Here is a 12,672-nt window from a genome sequence, read left to right as displayed (position 1 = left end):
TAACAATTCCCCTTGTATTGATTCCACCAAATATGAATTTCCGGGAACAACTCTTGTAATTCTAAAAGGACCTTCCCAACTTGGAGACCACTTCCCAAATTTTCTATCTCTTGAACCAATCGGCAATATCACTTTCCAGACGAGATCACCAACTTGAAAATTCTTCAACTTAACTTTCTTATGGTAAGCTCTTGCAACCCTCAACTTGTATCTCCCTATGAACTTCAAAGCAACCAAACGTTTATCGGCAACCTCATCAATATTGTCCATCATCAAGTTATAAAAATCTACTACCAATAAATCATTTTGTTTGGCTATTCTCAAAGCATTCAAATTTACTTCCACTAGTAAAACGGCCTCTTGACCATATACTAGCTCATATGGGGTCACCTTCGTAGCACCATGCCTTGAAATTCTATGTGCCCACAAAGCTTCAGACAACAACTCACGCCATCTCCTTGGATTATCTTCAATCTTTTTCTTGATGAGTTTGATTAAAATTTTATTGCTAGACTCAGCTTGTCCATTAGCTTGGGCATAATATGCAGAGGAATTGAGCAACTTTATGTTATAAGATCCGGCAAACTCTCTGACTTGGTGTGACATGAAAGATGAACCTTGATCTGTTGTTAACGTTTGAGGAATACCGAATCTATGAATAATGTGCTCGGTTATGAATTGAGTTACCTCTGTATGTGTCATGTTCTTGAGAGGTACTGCTTCAGACCATTTAGTCAAATAATCAGTTGCCACCAATACGAACCGATGCCCCTTTGAGGAAGATGGATGAATTTGCCCAATAAAGTCTAAACCCCATCCTCTGAAAGGCCACGGCTTGATAACAGGATGCAACATAGCAGCAGGAGCCAATTGAATATCACCAAGTTTTTGACAAGCTTCGCACCCTTTATAATATCTGAAGCAATCATTAATCATAGTCGGCCAATAAAACCCAGCACGTCGCAATAACCATTTCATCTTGGGAGCCGACTGGTGAGTGCCACAAATGCCTTCATGTACCTCTTCCATAGCAACTCTTGCCTGGTCCTCATCCAAACACTTTAGAAGAACATCATCGACTGTTCGGCGATAAAGACCATCATCTCTCATTGTATACCTAAAAGCCATACGCCGAATAGCCCTGTCCACCCTTTCACTCGGATTGCACAAGTAATCAACAATGGGCTTCCTCCAGTCGGGATTGTCACCTGCACTAGATTTTTTGTTAATGACCGAATCAGTGGGTTCTGGTTCGTCCTCTTCTATACTGGTAAGACAAGACATCGGACTTTGAGAAATATGAAATATGCCATGATCAACATGGTATCCAGATGCTTGCTGTGCCAACTCATTTGCTCTCCAGTTGTCATGTCTAGATATATGTGCAATGCTAAAACAATCCAAAGTAGAGATTATATCTAGACATTTATCAAGATAAACATTAAGTGATTCGTCCAAACACTGAAAGACTTTGGATATTTGCTGCACCACTAGTAACGAATCACCATAAGCCTCAATATGTGTAACACCTATAGCAAGTAACATCTCTAGGCCGAATAACAATGCTTCATATTCGGCTTGATTGTTTGTGCAAAAATATTCTAAGCGGCATGAGGCTTCAAAAACAGCACCATGAGGAGATATATAAACAATACCAACACCTTGGCCATTGCTACAAACTGAACCATCAAAGTATAATCTCCATGGTACTAATGAAACAAGGTTCATATCAACATCATGCTTGTTATTAATCTGATGTTCAACAATGAAATTAGCAACAATTTGGCCTTTCATGGATTTTAGAGATTCATAAGCCAAATCATATTCAATCAAAGTATAAGCCCACTTGCCAATTCTACCACTAAGAATTGGCCTATGCAACATGTATTTAATGACATCGGTTTGACAAGCTACTACACAAACACTCGGCACTAAATAATGTCTCAGTTTTGTGCAAGTATAATATAAGCATAGACATAATTTCTCAATAAATGTATATCTTGTCTCTGCATCCAATAAGCGGTGGCTCAAATAAGTGATGACATGCTCTTTTCCTTCGGTCTCTTGAGTTAGAACAACACCAATAACTCCTTCCTCTGCTACAATGTCAAGTCTGAAGGGTTCCCTATGCTTGGGTGCTCTCATCACCGGAGGAGTGCACAAATAATTCTTGATCATATCAAATGCGTCTTGCTGTTTTGCCCCCCAAGTGAAATCAGCATCATTCTTTAACCGAAGGATAGGAGTAAATGCATCAACTTTCCCTGATAGATTAGCTATGAACCTTCTCAAATAATTGACCTTGCCAAGGAACTTTTGCATATCTCTCTTGCATGTTGGAGCCTCCACTTTCTGTATAGCCTCTATCTTTTTGGGATCAATCTCTATACCATCTTCATGAATAATGAAACCCAAAAACTTTCCAGCTGACACGCTGAAAGCACACTTCAAAGGATTCATTTTTAGTCCATACTTTTTCATTCCTTCAAAAGCCAAATGCAAATCGGCCAAGTGAGATTCAAAAGCATCCGATTTGACAACAATATCATCAATATAAACTTCAAGTATGACACCGAGTAAATCATGAAAAATCAAATTCATAGCCCTTTGATATGTGGCGCCAGCATTTTTTAATCTGAATGTCATCACTATCCACTCGAATAAACCAAGGAAACCAGGGCATTGAAAAGTTGTCTTGTACATATCCTATTCAGCCATAAAAATTTGGTTGTATCCGGCATTACCATCTAGAAAGCTAATAACCTTATGTCTAGAAGCATCATTAATAAGCATATCAGCTATTGGCATAGGATACTCATCTTTGGGTGTAGCCCTATTCAAATCACTGAAGTCAATGCACACCCTCAACTTACCGGACCCTTTCTTCTCCACTGGGACAATGTTAGAAATCCACTCGGCATACCTGCAAGGTCGAATGAAATTAGCTTCAAGCAGTCGACCGATCTCTTCCTTGATCCGGTCATATGTTTTTGGATTAAATTTTCTGGCCGATTGTTTATAAGGTCTAAAACCGGCCTTTATAGGCAACCGATGCTCCACTAGCTCTCGGCTTAACCCTGGCATCTCATGATATTCCCATGCAAAGCAACAAACATATTCTTTCAATAGCTCAATTAACTTAGCCTTACAATCGGCTTTCAAATTTTTGTTTATAAATGTCGGTTGAGTGACTGAACCATCTCGAATATCTACCTCTTCTAACGGATCGGCTGATGTAAAACCTTGTCCAAGTTTATCCATGTCATCCAACTCCTCTATAGACTCATACATATCGTTCTCACTAGACCAATACTTTACAAGACGTTTTTGTAACCACTCAGAATTAGGATCCATTTAAACATATCATACCTTGGAGCCGATTGCATTCAGTCGGTTTTAAAGAGACAGGCACAAAACCATTCTTGGTCGCGCTGAGAAAATCAAATTCTGATAAGTCACGTCCCGTCAAGCAAGTAGCATTGGGATGTTGCCAATCCACCGATGCATCGGCCAAAGCAACACAAGCTGAGTTATCCGCATGAATGACTTCCACTTCATCATCAACCCACTGAATCAAAAACTGATGCATAATGGATGGCACACACTGGTTTGCATGAACCCAATCACGGCCTAGTATAATGTTGTAGTTACCTCGCACCTCAGCGACAAAGAATGCAGTAGCCAAAGTTTTGCTTCCGACTGTAAGCTCCACATACATTACACCTTTGGCTTCAGTTTTCTCTTTGCCTTCAAACCCGTTGAGCACCATATTGGTCTTGATCAATTCTTCATTAGGCAAACCCAATTTCTTGAAGACCGAATAGGGCATAAGATTTACCACAGCACCACCATCAACAAGCATCCGAGTGAGCGGCGACCCATTGATATGACCTTTGAGATATAATGGTTTCAGATGCGTTACTGGTTCTTTTGGCTTCTCGAATATCGCGTTTTTAGGGCCAAAATCCAGCTGAGCCACCTCCCCTTCCTCATCTACAGCACGAAACTCAGCAGGTAAGTAATACACCATATTGATATCCATACCTTCATGAACCGGTGTAAACTCATAGTCCAACATATCAGCCTCCTCCTCAAGTGCATCCACCGATTCAGAAACTTGTCCGAGTGAAGAGGAAGCAATAGGTAACGTAGACGATGCAATGATTGCATCGTCCTCTTTTGGTAGTGTAGGTGCTGCTATGATAGGTGTAGAAGACACATCATCTTGTATTTGTTTGGGCCTCCACACTTGTTTTGTAGGTACCATAGGCCGAGTGTCATTGAACAACTTATCCCTTTGCTTCTCGGCCTCTTGTTCTGCCATCTCTTGACTCCTTAACCTATGTAGTTTCCTCTTTTGTGTCTTTGTTAGCCCTGGAGGACACCACTTTGGCTGAGTGTATTTAGGATCTCTCATTTTTACTCGGCTGGTGCTTGCTTCATGGTCATTAGCCGAGTGCTTTGGCGTGATAGAAAGTATCGGCTCAGTCGGATTGCTATGCACAATCGGCTGCTGTATGGCGAATGTTTCGGTGCCCAAGATAAGTGAGTCGGCATCCATTTTCTCCTTGCCTTTTCCTGACTCAACTGCTGCAACACTTGGTGATTTAACATGCCATTCCTTTCGACTTTCCAGATGCACGAAATTTCCACTCGGGCGCACCTTTTTACTCTGATGGAATCCACTCGAATGGATGTCACTCGGATGGAATCCACTCGGATGGAATTCAGTCAGATGGAATCTACTTGACCACTTTTTTTCACTCGGATAACTTCCACCTGGGTGCATTCTTACACTCGGATAATTTCCATCCAGTCGCATGTTTTGACCAGCCGACTGATAGCCACCAATGTTTAGTCGGCCTCTATATGAATAGCCAAGTCGATCCCAAACAGATTGCGTATGCTCTTCTGGAAACGGCACCCTTGGTCCACTCGGTTTCATATACTGACTGAACATATCAGCTGATGGTGACCTTGGTCGCTTCAGATGAGTCAGCCGATTAAAGCTAGAACCGGCCGACTGGTTGGTGTACTTGGACAATAACATATCAAAAGTTGGCTTGATCCGCTTGCGCTGTACTTTGACTTCATTCCTTTTCCACTTGCCAATTTCTGGACTCTTGGGCTTGACAAATCTCACACGAGCATTTTCTTGCACTTGCAGTTGCCCCCCGAGTGTAGGATTCTTGATGGTGATTTTGATAACTTCCTTGCCATCGGGTTGCTTACCAAGAACAACCTGTCTCCCCAAGACCTTGTTGTCCTCCTTGTCTTTCCTGGGCTCACCAACAATGACATTAGCTTTATTAGCAGATTCGGCTACCTCCGGCCAAATGAGTAGCTTCTTCCCCTCCAAATCCATGGTATTCATTGGAAAAGGCTGTTTATCAACTTGCATCTCAAAAAAGTTCAATCGTCCGTCATTAATGGATGATTGTATCTGTCGTCGAAAAACATTGCAATCATTAGTAGCATGAGAAAAAGAATTATGATACTTGCAATAAGCATGCCATTTTAGCTCTTCAAACGGCGGTAAAGTATGAGATATTCTAAAAATCTTAGCCTGCAGCAAAGCATCAAATATTCTATCACACTTAGCAATGTTAAAAGTAAACTTCATCTCTTCATCACGATTCTTATGAATCGGTTTCAGATCATTGCAAGTAAAGGGTTTGGCCTTAGATGGCCAAACAAATTCAGTCGCAAAAACATCACCCTCGTCATCCGAGTGATAACAATCATATTCCACCATATTCATCTTTGGACGATCGGCTTTGTATCTATGCACGTCTTTGAGATCTTTGCTTCGGTTTTCCTGAGCCAAAGCCCTTTGTAAGACTTGGTTGATATTTAAGAACTCATAACCTTCTAGCTTTTCTCTAATGGGAGTTCTCAAACCACTCAGCACTAGGTCTTCCAAGTCTCTCTCGGTTATCACCAAACTAAAACACCGGTTTTTTGTTTCTCTGAATCTCTTAACATAATCGGAGACCGATTCATCATGCTTCTGTTTAACCAATGTTAGATGTGATAACTTGAGTTCATTGTCGCCGCTATAAAAGTGATCATGAAATTTCTGCTCTAGCTGCGACCAAACCCGAATGGAACCATGTGGTAAAGAAGAAAACCATGAAAATGCAGTACCAATTAAATATAAAGGAAACAAATGCACTTTCAACTCATTTAGTGAGCCTGCTTCACCTAGTTGTGCTAAGTATTGACTAACATGCTCCCATGTGGTTTTTGTGCCCTCTCCATTGAACTTAACAAAATCTAGAATCTTATATCCCGGGGGGCACTGGATGGCATCAAAGTACTCGGGGTACGGCTTTTGGTAAATCCAATTCTGAGGTAACTCAACTCCAAAATTTTCTCAAAGCATCTTAGCCATCTCCTCTCTAAGATTAGCTAGACCATCATCCATAGTGGACGATGCAGCTTGTGGCAGTGGCATAGAAGGAGTAGGGTTGCCAGTTGTGGGTAGGAATTGTGGCATGTATGTCGACCCATATTTTGGTAGTGGTCGAGTGGTTGTAGCTGTAGGTAGATTTTGGTTCGGCGTTGCCACCGAACCTGTCATGCTCATAATAGGATTAATGGGTGTAGCCACAATCTGATTTGTTTGGGTAGGATAATAAGTCATTGGCACGGGAGGCGCCGATGCAATAGGTAAAGCCAGATTAGGGTTTTGCACACTAGCAGCTACACCATTATTACCACTAGACGATTGAGATATATTCTTCTGAGCATTAGTATTTTCTATAAAAGTTTGATAGACTAGATTGTTACCATCAGCAATACGACTTTCAATCTCAGCCCACTGCTCAGGAGAAAAGGCAGTACTGACAGAGGGTTTAACCTGTTCAGTTTGAAGAGAAGGGAACTTGATTTCTTCAATCGGAGTGATGTTGCCTTGGCGATCTTTCTTGAATTTTGCAAGGAACTCCTGCAGGTCCTTCTCCTCGCGAGCCTTCTTGTACTCCTCATAGACTTGGCGATGATCGGCCAATATCTCATCAAGACTGGGCTTAATGATGTTATCGGCGTCTACCTCAGATGGCTTGGGAAGATCGGACATGGTGGATGATGATGATGATTGATCTTCGATCCCCAGCGGAGTCGCCAAAAAGTGTGTTGACACACGAACAGGTCACGTGTACCCTCGACGCTGGGGGTGATGCACCGCAGCTCACGTCGAAGGAGACCCGACCGACAACGCGACACGCAAGACAGTCGACGGGCGCTTTTGCAGACCCGAAAACCCCACACCCCCGGGAGGGACCCCGTCAGGGAGTGCGGCAGCTATGGGCTGCCCTAGGTCGATTCGCTCGCCCCTAGAGCCTCAGAATTCGCAGCTCTCAAACACGAAGAAAAGCGAAGAACGAGAGAGAAAAACGGTGGAGAGATAAAACGTAGATGAAAAAGTAGTATATTGATTTGTTTGATTGTGTGTTGTTCAACCGGCCGTCACCCCCAACATATATAAGAGGCGGCTAGACTTCCCGTACAAGTAAAGGATTCATCTAGGCTTTCCTTACAAGAAAAATTACATCAATTCACGTCCTAGAGTCCTAATTCTATTCCAACTCGGATTCAGTCTGAATCTGGCCCAAACTCTCTCTTCCTTCTTGTGCGGGCCGCCAGGCTTGCATACGATCTTCGATCGACACGGCCCAAATATAAAACTTGTGTGCCTCGATGATACGAACAACTCTCATGTTGATCACTTTTTCAAATAAGGCCATCTTGAATACTTTTCGAGGTCATCTTTATCTTCCAGTCAAACTCGGTTTTGCAGTAGACTGGATTATCCGAGTCTCGTAGTGAATTTGTAGGCTATATATTATCTCTCATGATGATGACTACAAAATCAAAGTTTACTGTCTTGATGATACGCACAACTTCTGTATTGAACACGTCTTCATCCAAGGTCATTTTGATAAACTTTCGAGCACATGTTCAATTTCACTCGGACTTGAGCTCATCCACTCGGATATTAGATACTTTCACTCGGATCGTCCGATTGGACTTTTTCACTCGGAAGACAATCTTCCACTCGGATGACTATGTTTCCACTCGGATGACTATATTTCCACTCGGAAGGCACTATCTTATTCAATCGGCAAGTTTTCGTCCCGATGGTAATCTTTTCACTCGGAATATTTTCACCTGGACGACAATTTCACTCGGATGAGCATATTTCCACTCGGATGACTATATTTCCACTTGGATAATAATAAGTTCATCCGATCAGCAAACTTTCACTCGACCGGTAAATTTTCACTCGACCGTAAACTTTCACTCGGATGGTAAACTTTTCACTCGGATTTCCGACTGAAAATATAGCCCGATCTTGATTTATCTCTCTAGGCCTCATACGACCTCGGATTGAGACAAATTATATATAAAAATCGATCGGCTCCACGAGACGAAACTTTTCCATGTTGAACGTTTTTCGATTCAAGGACGTCTTGATGGCCGAATTACTCGCGCAACCTATGAGACAAGTGTCTGGCACCTCGCGCTATATTTCCGTTGAGGTTCGGTCTGTAGTGTATTGCCTCTAACTTTTGCATATGAACTCGGATTGAGATAATTTATATATCGAAATCGATTGCCTCGATGATACAAAGACAATTCCTTAAGAGTGCTCCTTCATCCGAGGCCATCTTGAAGACGTGATTGGCCAAAACCACTCGGAACATTGAATTATGCCACTCGGAGTATAGTTTCGGTCCGTAAGATAAAGTCGAATGAATATAACTGAAACATCAAAGTGGTTCCACTCGGCGATGTGAATCTTTTCATGCTGAAAACCCGTTCACTCGAGACCATCTTCATTGCAATCTGTATCTTGCCAAAATCAGGTGTCAACAATATGTTTATAAATGAAAGAAGGGAAATAGATGAAGTATTCTTTAAACATGAACCTATGCTAAAACACAATTTACGTGTTGAAATCTTAGGGGATCCTCCTCCACTTAAGGATGATCCCGTGTTTGAGCTTAAACCATTGCCTGATAATCTTAAATATGCTTATCTTGATGAAAAGAACATATATCCTGTTATTATTAGTGCTAACCTTTCAGAGCATGAAGAAGAAAGATTATTGAAAACTCTGAAGAAGCACCGTGCTGATATTGGATATACTCTTGATGATCTTAAGGGCATTAGTCCCACTCTATGTCAACATGAAATAAATTTGGAAGCAGATGCCAGACCAGTTCGTGATCCTCAATGACGTCTGAATCCTAAAATGAAAGATGTGGTAAGAAAAGAAAAACTAAAGCTTCTGGAGGCAGGTATAATTTATCCTGTTGCCGATAGTCAGCGGGTAAGTCATGTTCATTGTGTCCCTAAGAAGGGAGGTATTACTGTTGTTCCTAATGATAAAGATGAATTGATTCCACAAAGAATTATTACAGGTTATAGGATGGTAATTGATTTCCGCAAATTAAATAAGTCTACTAAGAAAGATCATTACCCCTTACCTTTTATCGATCAAATGCTAGAAAGATTATGCAAGCATACACATTACTGCTTTCTAGATGGTTATTCTGGTTTCTCTCAAATACCTGTGTCGGCTAAAGATTAATCAAAGACTACTTTTACATGCCCTTTTGGTACTTTTGCTTATAGACGTATGCCTTTTGGTTTATGTATTGCACCTGCTACCTTTCAAAGATGCATGATGGCTATATTCTCTGACTTTTGTGAAAAGATTTGTGAGGTTTTCATGGACGACTTTTCCGTCTATGGATCTTCTTTTGATGATTGCTTGAGCAATCTTGATCGAGTTTTGCAGAGATGTGAAGAAACTAATCTTGTCTTTAATTGGGAAAAGTGCCACTTTATGGTTAAAGAAGGTATTTTCTTGGGGCATAAAGTTTCTGAAAGAGGTATTGAAGTTGATAAAGCCAAGGTTGATGCTATTGAAAAGATGGCATGTCCCAAGGACATCAAAGGTATAAGAAGTTTCCTTGGTCACGCCGGATTTTATAGGAGGTTCATTAAGGACTTCTCAAAAATTTCTCGGCCTCTGACTATTTTTTTACAAAAAGATATACCATTTTTCTTTGATGATGATTGTGTAGAAGCATTTGAAATACTTAAGAAGGCATTAGTCTCTGCACCTATTGTTCAGCCACCTGATTGGAATTTACCCTTTAAAATTATGTGTGATGCTAGCGATTATGCTGTATGTGCTGTTTTAGGGCAAAGAGTTGATAAGAAATTAAATTTTATCCATTATGCTAGTAAGACCCTAGCCAATGCTCAAAGAAATTATGCTACTACTAAAAAAGAACTTTTAGCAGTTGTATTTGCTTGTGATAAGTTCAGACCTTATATTGTTGATTCTAAAGTAACTATCCACACTGATCATGCTGCTATTAAATATCTTATGAAGAAGAAGGATGCTAAACCTAGACTTATTAGATGGGTTCTCTTGCTACAAGAATTTGATTTGCATATTGTTGATAGAAAAGGAGCTGAGAATCCCATTGCAGACAACTTATCTAGGTTAGAGAATGTTCTTGATGACCCACTGCCTATTGATGATAGCTTTCCTGATGAACAATTAAATGTCATAAGTACTTCTCGTAGTACCCCTTGGTATGCTGATTATGCTAATTACACAGTTGCTAAATTTATACCACCTAGCTTCACATACCAACAAAAGAAAAAGTTCTTCTATGATTTGAGACATTACTTTTGGGATGACCCACATCTTTATAAAGAAGGAGTAGATGGTGTTATTAGACGTTGTGTACCTGAGCATGAATAGGAACAGATCCTACGCAAGTGCCACTCCGAAACTTATGGAGGACACCACGCGGGAGATAGAACTGCACATAAGGTATTGCAATCCGGTTTTTATTGGCCTACTCTCTTCAGGGATGCCCGTAAGTTTGTCCTGTCTTGTGATGAATGTCAAAGAATTGGTAATATTAGTAGACGTCAAGAAATGCCTATGAATTATTCACTTGTTATTGAACCGTTTGATGTTTGGGGCTTTGATTATATGGGACCTTTTCCTGCCTCTAATGGATATACACATATTTTAGTTGTTGTTGATTATGTTACTAAGTGGGCAGAAGCTATTCCAACTAGTAGTGCTGATCATAACACTTCTATTAAAATGCTTAAAGAAGTTATTTTTCCGAGGTTTGGAGTCCCTAGATATTTAATGACTGATGGTGGTTCACGTTTTATTCATGGTGCTTTCCGTAAAATGCTTGCTAAATATGACATCAGTCATATAATTGCATCTCCGTATCACCCAGAGTCTATTGGTCAAGTAGAATTGAGTAATAGAGAAGTCAAATTAATTTTGCAAAATACTGTCAATAGATCCAGAAAGAATTGGTCTAAGAAACTTGATGATGCATTATGGGCCTATAGAATTGCATATAAAAATCTATGGGTATGTCTCCGTATAAAATGGTATATGGAAAAGCATGTCACTTACCTCTTGAACTAGAACATAAGGCATATTGGGCTATTAAAGAGCTCAATTATGATTTCAAACTTGCTGGTGAAAAGAGGTTATTTGATATTAGCTCACTTGATGAATGGAGAACCCAAGCTTATGAAAATGCCAAGTAGTTTAAAGAAAAGGTTAAAAGATGGCATGACAAAAAGGATACAAACGCGTGAGTTTAATGTAGGTGATTATGTATTGCTATACAACTGTCGTTTAAGATTTTTTGCAGGAAAACTTCTCTCTAAATGGGAAGGCCCCTATGTTATCGAGGAGGTCTATCGTTCCGGTGCCATAAAAATCAACGACTTCAAAGGCACAAATCCGAAGGTGGTAAACGGTCAAAGAATTAAACATTATATCTCAGGTAATCCCATAAATATTGAAACCAATATTATTGAAACCGTAACACCGGAGGAATACATAAGAGACACTTTCCAGAACGTTTCAGAATCCAAAAAGGAATAGGTATGTGGTACGGTAAGTAAACCGACTCCAAGACAATTTTTAAGGCAATATTTCTCCGTTTTGGAATATTTAGAAAAATTGAAAATTAAGTCGCAGTCCGGGAAGGACACGAGGGCCTCACGAGGGTGGAGGGCGCGCCCCCTACCTCGTGAGCTCCTCGTGTGCCCTTGTAACATCCCAAATTTTCAATTTCGGATGTTATACACTAGATCATCATTGCATATCATATTTATTGCATTTTGGTTGATCCTAGAAATTTTCACGCAACTCAAGGACCCTCGGAGAGAGTTGGGGATTTCGTTATTTTCATATTTGAGTTGTCTCAAATTTTGAAAATAGGATCATTTGATTTTATTTATTTTATCTTCAATTATTTCTATTACAAAAATATGAGAGAGGGAATAAAATGACTTTCCCAAAATAAAGAAATATTGGGTATTTAATAAAAAATCAAATAAGATTTTATTTTGGTTTTATTTGCTATTTTATTCAAATTTAGGAAGAATGCGCGTTTTTGAAAATGGCATTTAGGCCCTAAATAAATGTTCATCCTGTGCGGCTTGATTTTAGAAGCCGGGGAAAATTTATTTCGGGATTTTTGGAGTCTGTTTAGTATATCTTTTGCTTTTTTCCCGAGCGTAATTATTTAAAAAAAAGTCCGAACCGACCTTGGGCCGTAACCGGCCAGGACTCTTCCTGGCCGGGCCTCTTATAAGCGC

The sequence above is a fragment of the Triticum dicoccoides genome, chromosome 2A, assembly GCF_002162155.2.
Source record: "Triticum dicoccoides isolate Atlit2015 ecotype Zavitan chromosome 2A, WEW_v2.0, whole genome shotgun sequence".
NCBI lineage: Eukaryota > Viridiplantae > Streptophyta > Magnoliopsida > Poales > Poaceae > Triticum > Triticum dicoccoides.
The sequence above is the reverse complement of the archived record's forward strand: the minus strand, read 5'-3'. Positions refer to the sequence as shown.